This window comes from Haemaphysalis longicornis, unplaced genomic scaffold (genome assembly GCF_048455015.1).
Source record: "Haemaphysalis longicornis isolate Haplotype H1 unplaced genomic scaffold, Haemaphysalis longicornis Haplotype H1 scaffold_216, whole genome shotgun sequence".
Lineage (NCBI taxonomy): Eukaryota > Metazoa > Arthropoda > Arachnida > Ixodida > Ixodidae > Haemaphysalis > Haemaphysalis longicornis.
In genome coordinates this window covers 242515-259217 of record NW_027526301.1, presented here as the reverse complement: position 1 = coordinate 259217, position 16703 = coordinate 242515, and the positions used below count along the sequence as shown (strand labels likewise).

The 16703-nt window shown below is 46.2% G+C and overlaps 1 long non-coding RNA gene across 1 annotated transcript in view; it reads right to left on the bottom strand.

The window, feature by feature from the left end:
- Positions 1-16703, bottom strand: part of LOC144172466 (uncharacterized) — a 60962-nt gene that overhangs the window by 22728 nt on the left and 21531 nt on the right. The window contains exon 3 of the long non-coding RNA XR_013323016.1: positions 2957-3133. This is a non-coding gene — a long non-coding RNA (uncharacterized LOC144172466). The remainder of the gene's footprint in view (positions 1-2956; positions 3134-16703) is intronic.

The following is a 16703-nucleotide window of genomic DNA, read 5'->3' as shown; positions in this document are numbered from 1 at the left end:
TCCCCCGCATCATTCACCACGCACTCACATGGCTCCACACGCGTGGTAGGTGGAGGCTAGCTAGCGCTGTCGGGTGCAAGATGACCAAGGGTGCCTAATTGCACAAAGACGCAGCGGCGCTCTCTGAACATGGTTAAAGTGCGAAAGAAACCTTCGGTTTACAATCGACTATCGCACCTTGCTTTTTGTTGAGTGCATGTCAAGGGTTGGTTTCTGGATATGGCTACAGCGAAGGCAAGCCGTCCTTGCAAGTTTTTACCGGAGGCTGTAGCGTTAATAGTCAAGAACCACACACCGGTGGTTACTGCATCACATGAAAGCCGTCTACATCATGCGTATTCCTATGTTTTTTCTATTCCTACATTCACTGTCAACGTGAAACGAAATACCATAGCTATATCATGAATAAAACAAGCTCACTTCGTGCCCTTATTTCAGCAATAACACTAAAGACGCTCTGCAAACAACTCCCAGAGAGGGCCTGTGGCTAGATAAGGCTAAAAAAGGATAAGTAATATTGAAAACTTCCGCGTTTATTGAAGGAAGGAAAAGAGATAAACATTTTTCCGACGTATAGACCGAAATATATCAGAATGATTCGCTTAAAGGAGCCATGAAGAGAAAACACAAGTTTGGTTCATTTGAAAGATTGCCTCGTTAGAACCATAACGACACCACTTATAACGCAAACTTCGCTCAAATAAGCTACATAATTAGGAAAAAAGGAAATGACCATGCGACCCACCAGCTCATTTTCCGCAACAGAACCTGTGATGTCACTTGGGAATGCTCTGCGATTGGCGGAGGCCGGCAAAAGCAAACGCATGTTAGGCAGGGCTTACAGTTTGCATAGCGAGCTAAATGCCCGTGAAACATACTGCACATTCTTTTTATGACAAAGAACGGTGGAGTAAACGGTTGAAGGCCCGAACGAACACGCAAGCGTGTGCGCCAATGCCTACGAAACTAGCGCCGGCCGAGCTCGACATCTCGCCGTCGCGCAGACGAATTTTCGGGTTCGAGGCTCTTCGGGACCAACGAACCCTTCCAGCACGCACAGCCGCGACCTTGCTTCGTATCGTAATCCCTTCACAGGAGGTTGGCCGTCATATCGCCAACCAGCAAAGGTAAAAATAGAAACGAGGGGAGTAAGGAACAGCAAGAAGCGACGAGATAGTGCCAGTCGTCGCGTAAGTTTCGAATGGTGTTGGCTTGCTGCTGTCGTTACGAGCTCGTTTCCAGTTTACAACCACTGAAAACTTCAGTTTGTTCGAGTACTTTACAATGAAATTTCGTTGCTGCGTTTTGAAATGTCCATGTAGTACGGGCAAATCGTCGAGGGAGTGCGACATCCCCGCCGGTGAGGAGATCTCCTTTCATGTGCTGCCCAACGACGAACCTAGGCGAAGCAAGTGGCCACGTTTTGTGAACTTTGCAAACGGAGGAGAAAGAGAGCTAAAGGAAGTACGAGTGTGCTCGCTTCATTTCAGAGGAAGTGATTACGGCAGGGACCCTTACGTTAGCTCACTCCTGGGACATGCTGGCGCTCGTCGCCGACTCGTCAAATCGCTCTGACCTTGAGGAAAAAATGCCGTAAACACCGCGCATTGACGCTCGTATCTTTCTGGTCGAAGCAGAGAGCTCGCGCGAACGGCTTTCCATACACGACACCGGCCAACTGGCATAAGTGATACTGCTACTGAAATTGAACTATTATTAACCGTAATCAAAATACGGCACATACGTACCAGTCTATATTCGTCCGTCGCGACGGAGCTGACGAGGCAGCGGTGCCGACGGCTGGGCGTTCGTCTGTTGTGGCTATCGCGGAATGGTCGCTTTCCCGTCCACCGCGTATCCCACAACTCTTGCCGCTCGTGCACTTAGAAGGATTGAGCGTTTTAGTGGTGTGAGGTTGTTAAATGCAAGCCCGAGCTCCTCGGCGAGAGTTTTGTTCTCCGGATCAGGCGATTCCATGACTAGGGCTGCGCGTGCACTAGGTTTTACTAGTATTTTTAAAATGGCCGCCGTCTCGATCGACTCCCGCGTGTGGGTGCTATATGGAGTCGACATACTAAGTATCTGTTTCATGGACCGGCTCTATGACGCCATTGTACACGTCACGGAATGTTCAATTTTAGCGGGAGATTTAAAATTTTGGCTTAAATTGCCTTATTTCTCAGTGAATAAAGCATCATTTGCTTCCGGGAAAGCGCTTGGGGTACTATGAAACACCTAATCTTTCGAATAAAACAAACCTTTGTTTTCATGGCTCCTTTAAGACTTGCACGTGCAGCGTTTTGAAAGAGCACAAAGCCAAAGAGAGGACAACTAGGAAAAGAGATTGCCGCAACCCGGGAGCTGAAAACCGAAATATGGTCTGCATACATAGCAACATGTACAAATCTTCTCAGAAAAAACAGTAAAAAGGGGACAAAAAAACAAAAACAACTTGATTAACTCGGCACAATTTAGGAACTCCGCAACATCTTCCCAGAAAGATCGTTCGTTATTAAAAACCTATATTGAACTCACGAATGCTCGAGCAGGTTGCATTTTTATTAAAAATATTTGAACATTATGTTGGTACCTAATATATCAAGAAAAGATAAAGTGTCAGAAATGATTCAGTTGGCATTCATATAGACAACATAACATTTAGGGTTCGACTTACTAAGAAATAAGTTGATGATTGTCATGAGTTCTCAATATATAAGGTATGAAACTTGTCCTTGTGGATAATAAGTGTCTCTCTCCAAATACGAACGCCAGCATAGGAACTCCTTTGTTTTTTATATGCATTTTCATAGGCAACACTCAAACGTTTTTATTTCTCTGGAATTCGGCACATAGCATTGTTTTGTAGCAAAAAGGAGACAAAAAGAAAGGGAAATGGTTGAATCTTCATATAATATCAACGGAGAATGTTCATGCAATATAAACAGTTTGCACTTACGTGTGCATTTTACCATGCATCTATAGCAGCTGGGATAGTTGTTCTTGCTGCCTTGGCATCCCCCATATATAAACGGAAAACAAAGACCAAAGTGTTTGTTATAGTACCAACTTGGCATGTAGGCCTTGCAGGGTCCAGGGATTGGGGGACCACTGCATTGGCCATATTGGGGTTGATCTGAAATAAAGTACCACATGAAAACCAAAGCTGGTTTTGGCCAGTTCCTGAGTAGAAAACAAGGAACTCTCGGGCGTTTAGAATTCCCGGCGACGTACGGATGCGTGTATATACTCAAGGCGCAAAATTGGCAGTAACATTCTAATGCGAAAACCTTGTGCCTCATTAAATGCTCATCAAGCGAGTAAAGTGGCCGTTATCGTCAATTTCATTGTTGTCCGTCAACGCAACAAGTACCTAAGTATTCGCCGAAATACATATACACCCATTTTTACGGGGGATTTCACGCTAGTTCCAAGAGCAGATGCAGAGGTCACTAAACACAGTGCTAGGGATGCGGAGATCTCTGGCTTTGTGGAGCGGCCGGGTGAACTGAGGCTATTCTGCTGTCAGATTAATTCGCATCCTAAATAGGAGAAACAGAAAAATAATAAAGAGAAAAACACGACTTATGAATAAAGGAGTATCTAATAATCGCTGGGGTTTCATGTTTGAAGCATATAAGGAGACGTAAGTCACAAGAAATTTTTTATCTCATATTTACGTTTGTATTGACGTGGTATAATGGAAAGCGAAACGGACTAAATTCATAGAAAGCGGATCATTTTTTAGCGTTTCCACTGCAGAGTTTGCGCGGGAAAGTTATATATTTCTGCTCCTTTTCAATATACAGCGCCCGCCTTGTGCATTCTTTCTGTGTCCTTCGTCGGCTTACGCTGTACCACTTCAACTTGATCAAACACCAACTAACCCAAACGCAAATTATGCAAATAACACTCTGCGTGGGAACAAACACAGGACAAATAAAACGCACACAAATAGGTTGAACATGTTTGAATGAGTAAGAATTTTACAGCTAGTATCCTACATCGAAGAACTATGTTCATGTGCTGTCCGGACTAACGTTTAGTGAAGCGTTATTTTTAACGCGATAGAAGCGGTAGAAAAATCACAACGGAATAGCCAAGCATGTATTAGCATGGGTATTATATATTATTATGAATTGACAAGGCAAGGTTCCAGGATATGTGGACTGCCATTTATTGTATGATGGCGCAAATTCAACGATGAATCATTTAAGGGGTCGGGACGGTAAAGCAGAGATCTAAGGATAATTAAAGCGGAGAGTTTGGCGAGTTGATTAAAGACTAATGAACTCATACTGCTATGGAACTTTGCCACTGGATGAAGAAGCAAAAGACAAAATACACGCTGTTATATTTCTACTACCTAGCGTGGGTTTCATATTTTCCTACTTTGCCCAGTGTTCATGTTCGCTAGCAGTATTTGTTCAGAAATTGAAGGTCTTCAAACGCACAATGCTTTTTATTTCTATGGATTCATCAGCCGTATGCTCTCCACGACTACGGAACTGCGTCAATGTCCATTTAACAAACTAAATATCGCTAAAGTCAACAATTTAAAAAAGCTAACCGCCTGTGAACAAGCGATGAGACACAGTCGTATATATCAATAATAGAATTTAAAAATAAAAGAGCAGTACCCAGTGGTGGAACCTTGAGTAATGCAAGAAAAAGCGAGGCTGGGTGACGATTCTTGGGTATTAGCTACTACGTGCTGAGACCAATAAAGAACGAACAACTATTGCCTGAAAACAGGACTAGCATATAGGTACAGTTCCAGTAGCTTCAAAAAACATTGTGAGATACATAATTAAATTGCTTAGAGAACTCTCGAAATAGGCTATGTCATCATAAGCCGCGGCCCAAAATCAGGTAAAATTTGTTATAGAGCGATAACAGTTATTGTCAGAGGAGAGCGCCTTGCGGAAGCAAAATCAATGCAAGGAATATTGCAGCATTAGAAAAGAGAACAAAGTGAAGAATTTTACATGGTATGCTTTTTGAAGAAATGGGGTAACAATTTAGAAGGTGGCTGTGTATTATTTGGCTCTAAGCAGCGATGCCACCTGCCCGACGTAGAGATCAGACGGAATTGCTGGTTGTCCTGAGGCAGCGGAGCTGTCGTAGGTAGTGCAATACACTAACCCACAATGTTTCTTTTGCAAAATTTTGTGGCAAAAAATATAGACCTCGACAGAAGACTCTGTTATAATACCTACATTTTCCGCTTGCGCAGGGCTATTCTTCAGGTGTATAGTGCTCCAAAACTTTGGTGGTATGCTCGCATCACCATCCCAAAGTCAGAATGCAACCAATGTTTGTGCAAATCCCTAATAGGCTGTATTAGGTTTACCCAAGAAATTACAGCAGCTTAACAAAACGAGTGGGCTCGACGGCACGAGCCATCGCCCTCTCGCTAACATGATCGTCTTTGGTGTGCAGATGTTAGTTGGACGCCACGGAGTAGCCCCTGCTGTCGTTCCTGCGTCCATAAGTCAGCATATGCTTTTTGGATCCACAACAGTGGAACCACATTGCCTTGGTGCAGTTCGCCAGGACATTATTGGCACACGCGTACGGGCCCCGCTTCCGGGAAGCTCCGCCAAATCTGGATTACCCGTTCGCATTGCTAGCGGCGCCAGTAACGCCAGTGACATGAAGTCTGTACTAAAGACAGTCCAAGCAGCGCACCTCTCCAGTAGGATCAGAGGCGCCATCCAGCGCACGCTGGTTAACATGATCGTCTTTGCTTAGCAGATTAGTGTTAAATGGTCTCTGCCAAACTCATTACAACGTAGATCGAGAACGTTAGTTGTACTGACGAGCCCCAGTTGCTTTGGTTATGGCTGCCTTAAATGTTTCCGTGTAATTCGTGTTCTAATGCTTCGTAGTAGTGATGTCGCCGAAACCCCTGGCCCCAAGACAGGCGAAGCACTGGTAATTGTAAATGAAATTAGTTATTTGGAAACTGTTGTCCATACTGATTTAAAAAGCGTAGAAACTCGTTTTACTGGTATCGAGAACTCGCTTGGCAAACGTACGCTGCAGAAAGCAAAATTGTTGAAATGAAAATAACTTGAATGGAGAACGCTTAAACTTTGACAGACGAAGCACGAACTAACAACTGATTTATTAACGTGGACGAATATATATATGCACGTGCTTGTATGAAAAAGAGATACAAAGAAGATATAGAAAGATTACAACTGCACATGGTGTTACAAGGAGCGCATGCTCAGTTCCTAGCGCGACAAGAAGTCTATTTCTCTTTTCAATAATGTGATAGACGGTGCGCTGACGTATTCCCCTTCTTTTCCAGACAACATGCTGTATATTTCCCGTATCTCGCGCTGCATCTTGTTTCTGGACCTCAGGAGTACTGATGTTTTATGGTACTCAGTGACCATATATTTTATGGTATTCAGTGATCATTGTTTTGTATCTCTTTTTCATACAAGCACGTGTATATATATGTTCATCTACGTTCATGCTTCGTCCTGTGTTGTAGCCTTTCTCGTCCTTGTTTACTGTCAAATTTTAAGCGCTCTCTATTCAAGTTATGCAGAACCAACTAGCCCCTACAGATGCCTTGTTAATAAAAATAAAAACAGTCAAAAATATCGCTGCTGTACTCTCACGGCATTACAGCTATCACCGAATTAGGGTTGCATACGTGTATAGACGATTCCGAAATAATACCCCCGAGCTACCCCATTCTTTAGTGAAACCGCAAAGGTCGGGGTAGTGGCGTAGCAATTGCGGTTAAGCAATGCATAAGCATCGGCAACTACGTTGGTGTCTTGTCAACCCTCACCTATCCCCGTCGTTCAATGCTAATAGGTGGAATTTTCCGGGAGGCGGGGGCTCCTGATGGTTAGCTTCACCAGATATGTGACCCCCTTTATGGCAAAGTGAACAACAGGACTAGACTTCTTACTGGCGACTTGAATTTGCCTGGCATTGATAGGAAGACAACCGAAACAAGCAGCAAAGTAAATGGCAGCTCTGAATTACTTTTATGCAGATTTCTTAGTTTTTCGCTATCACAGCTTGTAAAAAAACCAACTCGCGTTCAAGAGTATTCTCGCAGTGTACTTGACCATGCTTTTGGACGCACAATCTAGAGCCAAAATTTATTATAGAAGAGGCATGTCGGATCAAAATATGATACTGGTAATATTTAATATCAAATTCCTACTTGTCGAATGAAGCACAATGAACGCGCATGCTGCGGTCGAAAACTACATATGAGACCAGAACGTAGATATTATTGACTGCCTTGACACAAAGTTTGAAGAAACTGCTAGTGATACTTCAAGTAATGTAGGTGGTTTGTGGAACTGCGTCACACAAGCAGCCTTATGTTGTAAAGAGTAACTGATCCCTACAAAAAAAACGAATAAAACGCGAAACTCCTTGGATTAATCGATATAACATTCCCAATAAACGAAACCTGAACGTTCGGGCCCGCAGTAATAACGAGAACTCGCCTGTTATCACTCAACTTTCTTCTCCTTTAAAGGTGGGAAATAGAAATTCAAGAAACAACTTCGTTTCAACCACGCTAACAAGCTTGATGACACCCAAGCTTGATGCCATTCGCGGTTCTTATTTAAACCTCAAAATGCAGTCTCGCGAACCCAAGTTGAGGGTAATGTCGTGGCATACGAACGCATAGTTGCACGCTCATTCGACGCCTATTTGCAGTCGGTTTACAGACGCGAATCGGAGCAACTTGAATGTGTGCAGCCATACTTTTCTTCTAGGCCTGATATAAAATCACTGAGGATGGCGTTCTTGACTTCTTGTAGCAAATCGACGTAAAACAGTCGGCAGGCTCCGACAATGTCTCCAAGCCGTTTTTCAACCGTACGCCACGCAGCTGAACCACTTTTTGTGTGCTATCTTCAGAGTCTCGCTGATGACTGGCCTTGCGCTAGGATCACACCATTCTACAAAACTGGCAATAAGCGGCATATTGTTAATTACACGGTCATACCTTTGACAAATACACGATGAGGACAGTTGAGAATTTTATTAATAAACTTGTTAGAACGTACATAGATAATATTGCTCTTCTCTTTCCTAAAGCACATGGCTTTCGCAGAGCACTGTACACCGCAACACAATTACTTATAATCACCCACAACTTCGCGTCGGTTATCAACTCCACGCTTCTAATAGGGCGTTCTTTACTTGCTGTTTTGAATCGACGGGAAAAAATCGGCACACCCAGGCAATCTGATTTTAGGGTTTAAAGCGCCGACGCAACTCAGGCGATAAGGCGCGCTGTAGTGGATGGCTCCGGATTATATTTGACCACCTGGGGATCTTTAATGTGCGCCGAAATCTCGTACACACGGGCGTTTTTGCTTTTCACCTCCATCAGAAAAGCGGCCGCCGCGGCCGGAAATCGAACCCGCGACCTTGTGCTCAGCAGCGCAATGCCTTAGCCACTGATCCACCGCGGCGACACCCAGAAAATTGGTCAACTCCGTTTTCAAAACGGTATGCCACGCAGCTGAACCCTTTTTGTGTGCTATCTTCACAGCCTCTCTCAGAACATATCAGCTACCTGCTGGCTGGCTTTGCGCTGGAGGACGCCATTCTACAAAACTTGCTATAAGCGGCAAATTGCTAATTACAGCACCTTATTTTTAACAAGTATATCCTGCAAGCTAGTAGAGAATATTAATAAAAATTACCCCCACCTCCCCTCGCGGGAACCCTGGTGTGATGCAATGCATCTCATGGGGGGTTCCATTGGCGTTTTCCATCGTATTGATTACGCTTATAGCAGAGATTCTCACGCGAAGGGGAGGTGGGCGTAATTTTCCATTTTCACCATGCAATGCACATGCAGTACACGTATGCTCAGGTACGGTCTTTATTGCAGACGGGAATGAGTGCCTTGTGGTCCGTATAGTGCACAGTTAGGGGCTCGACGATTGCATCAAACAATCGTCGAGTACTGCGAAAGAGTGCAAGCGTAACGCGGACGACTGTCGACTGAGACCGTCGGAGCGCGGGATGCCGCTTTATATTCACAGCGCCCGAAGGAGAGGAGAGCGCGGAGAGAGTACTGCACATGCGCAGCGCGCGCAGCGCCTAGCGCAGCGCCGCCCACCGGCGCCTAGCAACGGAGTGAGAGCGCGCTGCGCCAACCCGCAGCAGTTTGGGAGAGAGTGCTCGCTTTTGGAGAGAGGAGAGGAGGAGAGGCGCAGCTGTGCGGACAACTCCGGACAGATTCAGGAAGGACAAAGAGGTGAGCATGAGATGCGTTGCAACTAATAAACCTATTGTAATTTACTCAGAGATTATTAACCAGCATTTGATCACCACCAGTAACGACCGAAGACTTAAGGAAGGCTTTAAAAGAAATGCAAGGGGGCAAAGCACCTGATGAGGATCAGATAACAGCAGACCCCTTGAAGGATGGCGGAGAGATTGTACTTGAAAAACTGGCAAACCCGTATACGCAATGCCTAATGACCGCAATGGTACCGGAATCTTGGAAGAACGCGAACATCATCCTAATCCATTAGAAATCCGACAAGAAGCACTTGAAAAATTACAGGCCGATCAGCTTACTGTCAGTCGTCTACAAGGTACTTACCAAGGTAATCGCTAACAGAATTTCTGCAACCTCAGATTTCAGTCAACCTAAAGAACAAGCAGGGTTCCGTAAAGGTTATTCCACACTGGACGACAGTCACACGATCAATCAGGTGATAGAGAAGTGCGCTGAGTATTCTGAACCCCTATATATAGCCTTCATAGATTATGAGAAAGCATTTGACTCGGTCGAAACGCTAGCAGTTATTCAGGCATTACGGAACCAGGGGGCAGATGAGCATTATATTAAAATACTAGAGAATATCTACAATGGGTCCACAGCTACCATCATCGCCTATAAGTAGAGCAGTAAAATATATATATAAGGAAAGGCGTCAGACAAGGAGACACAATCTCTCCCATGTTATTCAAAGCATGTTTACCAGAAGTGTTCAGAGCGTTGAATTGGGAACAGGTGGAAGTAAGGGTTAATGGAGAATACCTCCGTAACCTCAGATTTGCTGATGACGTTGCCGTACTAAGTAACTCTCGGGACTAAATGCACAGCATGCTTTCCGCACTGGACGAACAGAGTAGAACAGTGGGTCTGAAAATAATATGCAGAAAACCAAAGTAATGATCAATAATTTCAGGGCCGCACAGCCGTTTAGGATATGGGGTGAGGTAATGGAAGTGGTAAGTGAATATATCTACTTAGGCCAAGTTGTGACCCCAAATCCCCACCATGAGACAGAGATAATTAGAAGGATAGGAATGGGGTGGGGTGCATATGGCAGACATTCTCAGATAATTAATAGCAGCCTACCATTGTCGCTGAAGAAGAAAGTGTATGACAGCTGCATCTTACCGGTACTCACCTACGGGGCAGAAAATGGGAGGCTTACTAAGAGGGTTCAACTTAAACTGAGAACGACTCTGCGGGCAATGGAGCGGAAAATGTTAGGTGTAATATTAAGGGACAAGAAGAGAGCGGAGTGGGTCAGGGAAAGAACGCGTGTTAAGGACATATTAGTATAAATTAAGAAGAAGAAATGGACGTGGGAAGGGTATGTAATGCGAAGGCAAGATAAGCGTTGGTCACTGAGGGTAACCGAGCGGATCCATAGAGAAGGCAAGCGTTGCAGGTAGCGGCCGAAAGTTAGATGGGCAGATGAGATCAAGAAGTTTGCAGGGATAAATTGGTTGCGGTTGGCACAGGACCTGGGTAATTGGAGAATAGCTGGAGAGGCCTTTGCCCTTCAGTAGGCGTAGATAGGCTGGTGATGATGATGACCAAAGGACATGACAGTCACAGAGGACTGTACTCTAGACGACCACTTGAAATCACCTACGATTTGCGTCGGTTATCAACTCCAGGCTTCAAGCACAGCCAATATTTACGGATTTTGCGTAGGATATTTACCGGGTTCCTCACAGCAAATTAATAAGAAAACTTCAACGGATGAGAATAAATAGTAATAACGTAGTAGCATGGGCAGAAGTCATCTTCAGCAGTCGACCAAACGTGTTACAATGAATACCATCAATGCCAATCCCTTTAGCGTATTTTTGGGTGCACTGCAAAGATAAGTCCTTGGGCCAACTCTTTTTTTAGTTATATCAATTACGTGTATAATTATGTAGATTCTGCTGTGATGGTACGGCTTTTGGCGACAATTGTGTAATATATGCCACTGTGCCTGAATCCAAGTGCAAATAAAGTCATCTATGTCTAACATCGTTTCTTAAGTCAATGCAACTAAAATGACATGCATTACAATAACCCGAAAAAAAGTACTCTCGTTATTTTACTTCCAGTTGAGCGTGGAATAATTTAGGTCGAACTTCATGAAACCGGGAAATACTTCGGTGTTACACTGACATCTAAAGTAACATCAGGTCTTATTGATAACGTCTTCCCGAAGGCATATAGGCAAGTTGGTTTTTTGCGCCATACACTTGCCACAGCCTCTCTTCCGCCCTTTGCCTGAATGGGAAACTCGCTGCGTGCAATAAAATTACACGACTCATTACTAAGTACCGCAGCACGATCAGGCGGACCTCTATTAGAAACTTGAATGAATCCAGAACATGGCTCTGCGGTTTATTTATTCTAAATACTCGAGGATGAAATGAAATTGTACGTTCTATCTGCATCCCATCGCACACCCCAACTTTAGAATGCAGCTGTTAGGTCGCCGATTAAAGGTTTATGTTCCTGGTTCTTCGCAGTGGTTTGAGACTCGACAGAAATGGGTATCTCAACCCACATTTCCATAATTCGAGTCGTAGCTATCACAGTAATTGTGTGCAGTCATTCATTTACAATTGAGACACTTTACAACATTTGTTTCATTTCCCAACTATAGAAATGTTTACAAGACTACCACGTGCGTAGTTAACGTGGATTGTACCGACATCTTTGATGACGAAATCAAGGAACTTTGTGTGAGCAGCGATACATGGTTCGCGGCAATATGCACTATGTTGCTTAATAAGTGTCTCCAATCTCTGCTGGCTTCATTACAGTTGAGGTATCATCAAACTTGTTTTCTGAACAAGACACGCATCCCATAGGCTCCGGCTTTAACGTCTGTAATAAAGCAAACCATTCTAGCTCTACCAGTCAACGGTTCCTTCGTGCCATGGGTGACAACAATCTTCCAACGTGGCGGTGGCGGCGGCGGGGGGACGGAGAAGGGCGAGGATTTCCCTCACGGAGAACGCTAGAGATGGCGCGCCGAATTTACCTAGCGTTTCCCGCGCTGAAGTGCCTGCTCGCCGGTGGCGGCGTCGGCGGCACGGCTTTGTCGTCAGCTTTAGCGACGACTATTTTGGGCCTGTTTTGGGCCTGCTTTGGTGCCGCTTAGCGTCCATTGCACGGTGCTTTTGCACGGCTTGAATAACTTGTTCAACAGCACCTCCAGGGTAACCCGCACCCGACGTAATTAACTGGTCGTACGGCAAAGATAGGTTAAGGATTTGTTTGCAGGGTGGGGAAAAAATGTAGAGACCACATACAGACATCTTGCCGCTAGAGAAACGCTACCTTTTGCGCAATGCTTGCCACGAATAGGACTCCGCTTTAGATTGGTGAATAAAAATTCGGTTGCGTTTTAAGAGGTATTACAAAACGGGAAAGTAGCAACTTGTTCTGATAAATTGCGATTATGAAAGTTCTCTCAGCTTTCTCGCAATTGTCAAACTTACGTTTAAACTGAAAAGGTTGAAATTGGTATAAATAGGAATCACTAAGCTCACATGCCGAATGGTTTCGCTCTCTGCGCTTCGGTCGCGCGGTGGTGCAGCCCTCAGCTAGCACATCAGGACGGCTAGATTCCGCTGTCTCACTCTTCGAAAGACGCTCCTCTCCGTTTCCCTTCTCCCGACTCCCGGCAGGGCTACAGCGGCGGCGTCCGCTGTTCTAGTCCAACCGTGTCCTACGATGGGGCTGCGTTCGGGACGCCGCCTCCGCGAATTCCAGTTAACGGCTGGCAGAATCTCTGTTTTCACTGTTTGTAGAGACACGTGTGTGAATTCAAGTGTCGTCGCATGGACAATTGCTGTGGGTGTCGTTTAAAACTTTGCTTTACAACCACCTTCACAGCATAGATTGGGGCCAATTTTTTGGGCTGCCAAATAGCTGAATAATTCCTAACGTTGCTACATACAGCTCGGTCAGGCCACCGCGAACGTGTCGATACCACCCAAGACGACGTGTGGTCTACCATTTGCCAATATCTCTCCGGAAGCCGCAGCCACGCTGACGGCCGCGGCTAGGCCTACCGCCGCCTTGCCTGACAGCGATCACCTCAAACCTGTGGAATCCTCACGCCGACTCGCCAACTATTCTTCACCATGCAAGTAGAGCAGTATCCAGCCGTTCAACCAACCACAACAAGTGCAGCGCCCGTAGATATAATGGATTTTGACGCGGCAAGTGGTACAAGATTGCCGCAGGACGACCTGTGGGGAAATATACTACGAGAACGCATGACCTGAAACACCACCAGCAAGCACTTGCTCAGTCCCCGACAAGTAGGCAGCCATTTACTTCGCGCACGGCGCCAGCTCCCCGACTCCCGAGACTGACTATAAATTAATATTTCGCCCACGCTCGGTACTCCGAATTTCTAAGTGGCACGATCGATACGCGCAAGTCTCATTCCTGAGCATGTCTTCTCGCGCAAGTGAAGACCCAACCGCAAGCTGCTAAAAATATTATAGTTGTCAGCACGCCAGACCTGCGTCCACTCTCTGTGAAGCATCACCAGCAGCCAGCTTGGCGCCGCAACGTACGAAGTAGTGGCATCTCTAAAAAATTGCCCACAATCCACGCAATGAAGGCGGTTATAAAGTAAAGCTGTAAAGGACACCCACAACAATTGCCCATGCGACGGCAGTTGAATTCATACACACATGCCTCTACAAACAGTGAAACCAGAGATACTGCCAGCCGTTGCCTAGAATTCGCAGGGGCGGCTTCTGAACGCAGTAGCTTTGTCGGCCACGGCCGGGCTGGAGCGGCGGCGTCCGCCGCTCTGGCCCGCCTGGGAGTCGGCAGAAAGAAAACGGAGAGGAGCGTCATTCGAAGAGTGAGACAGCGGAACCTTACCATCTTGACCTGCTAGCTTGGGGCGACATTACCACGCGACACAAGCGCAAACACCAGAACTGGGCACGTGAGCTCAGTGATTCCCATTTAAGCCGATTAAAACTAGTTTGTTTAGTAACATTGAAAATTGAGAAGAAGCTGAGGGAACTCTTATAATCGCCATTTCCATCAGAACCAGCTGCTCGTTTCGCCTTTTGTAATACGTGTTTAAACACAACAAAATTGGTATTCACCAATTTAGAAAACTGATTCCCATTCGTGGCAAGTGCGCAAAAGGTAGTGTTTGTTTAGCAGCCAGATGTCTTGCACAAGGAATCTACATTTTGTTTTCGTGCCCTACAAACTAATCTTTAACGTATCTTCGCGGTACGCCCACTTACTTCCGTCGTCTCCGGGTCACCCTGGAGGTGCTGTCGAACAAGTTAATCAAGCCGTGCGAAGGAAGCGCTCAATGAACGTGAAGCTGCACCTGAACAGGCCCAACACAACCGTTGCTAAATGAGACGACAAAGCCTGATCGCGCCGTTGCGCCCGCCGGCGTGATCGCGCGGGGAACGCTCGGTAAATTCGCCGCGCCATCTACACTGCGCTCCGTGAGTGAAAATGCCCTTCCCTCCGCAGCGCGCGTTGGGAGTATGTTGTCTCGCACGCCACGAAAGAACCGCTGGCTGGTAGAGGTAAGAAGCTTTGGTGTAAAACTTCGTGGGAACCATTTGCAGAGTAATTCACGGCATCTATCAAGGCACTACGGAAGATCAACTGCAGACTATTATCGCTACGACGGGGCCACGCATCATCAGCGCCCGCATGCTGGTAGCCTTAAGCTCCGTAGTCACCGCCTTAGCAGGTCTGCGAGTCCCCTTCTACGTTGAGAGAGAGAGAGAGAGAGAACAAAACCTTGTTTAAAAAAAAAAACGGGTTAGCGAGAGGGGGTGAGGCGTACGGAATCCGCACGCGATGCCACCGTTACCGGCAAACCTATCAATTTTGCTCCGTATGTGGGGAACCTCGGACACCGTTAAGATGTGTGTCCGAATTCTGACACACCAATCTGTGCGCAGTGTCAAGTTAAAAATCCTGCCGCCGACCCCGAGTGCACGCCGACGTGCAAACTCTGTGGACTTGACTACCCGACAGCGAGCCGAAACTGCCGCAAGACGCTGCGACAACCACCGCCTCGTATCCGGGTCCGGGAACGAGGCCTCACATCCCACGAAACAACTGGCTACTCTTCGACCCACCAGCAGAGACAAGCCCCAAGGAATGCACAACCTCGGCGCCCGGCCTTTCCCCCCGTGAGCTGTTCGGCAGTCGCCGCTGTACCTCCCACTGCTTCATACAAATTCCCGCCCCTCCCTGCACGTACCGAGTCCCCTCCCACCCCTATGACTTACAACAGAAAAGTGGCCCACTCCGCGAGAAACTCAGTAAACCGCCGAAAACACTACGAAATTTGCGCTTCTCGAACAGCAAATAGATCATCTCCGTGCACAAATTCTACTGTCACAACCACCCTAAGAAGCCATACCAGCCTATCGAACAACTGAAAGTGCCTTCATTCAAACTGGCCGCGGCGGCAACTTTTCTGATGGAGGCGGAAATAAAAAACGCCCGTGTGTACGAGATTTCGGGGAACGTTAAAGATCCCAAGGTGGTCAAAATTAATCCGGAGCCCTCCACTACGGCACGCCTCATCGCCTGCGTTGCGTCGGCGTGTTAAACCCTACAATCAATCAATCAATCAATCAATCAATCAATCAATCCATCAATCAATCAATTAATCAATCAATCAATCAATCAATCAATCAATCAATGAATCCATTCCAGCTGTTGTTTCACCCATGACTGACGACCTCAAACGCTACATCCATGGCGTTGTTTCGGACATGAGCACGAAAATTGAACTGCTCGACACACGCGCTGCCGCAGTAGAGAGTGATGCATTTTGCAAGCCCGGTCACCCCTCACACTCAAAAACCTCCTCCCCATTACTCTAACATCTCGCGTGGGCAAACTTTTCGAGCATGTGGTTCACAGCAGTCTCGCCCATTACATAGAAGACAATCACTACTTTAGAACCACCATGTACAGATTTCGGCCCCATCTCACTACCCAAGACTGCCTGATACAGCTTAAAGAAGACAAACTAATGAAACTCTGAAACAAACACAAATATTTTTTTGTAGCATTCAACATAAAGGGACCATTCAAATATGTCACACACCAAGCCGTCCTGCTATGCATGTAGCGAATCAGAAATGGGAATTGAGGGGCTCGGTGAATGGAGATAGAATAAGGGTTGGCAGACAAGAAAACCTCGGAAAGCGAAGGAGCGAATGCGGTAGGTCATAGAAACAGATGGTATGGTAGTAGTCGTTGGGGGTGGTAGCCAGCGCCACACGGAGTTGCGCTGGCAACCACCCCCAAGTGCAGGAAACAAAAAATACCTTAACATTATTGCACGAGAAAGTGGAGGGGAAACAGCCCCGCCGGTAGCGTAGTGGTCATCGCACCAGACCGGTATTCTGGAGGTCGT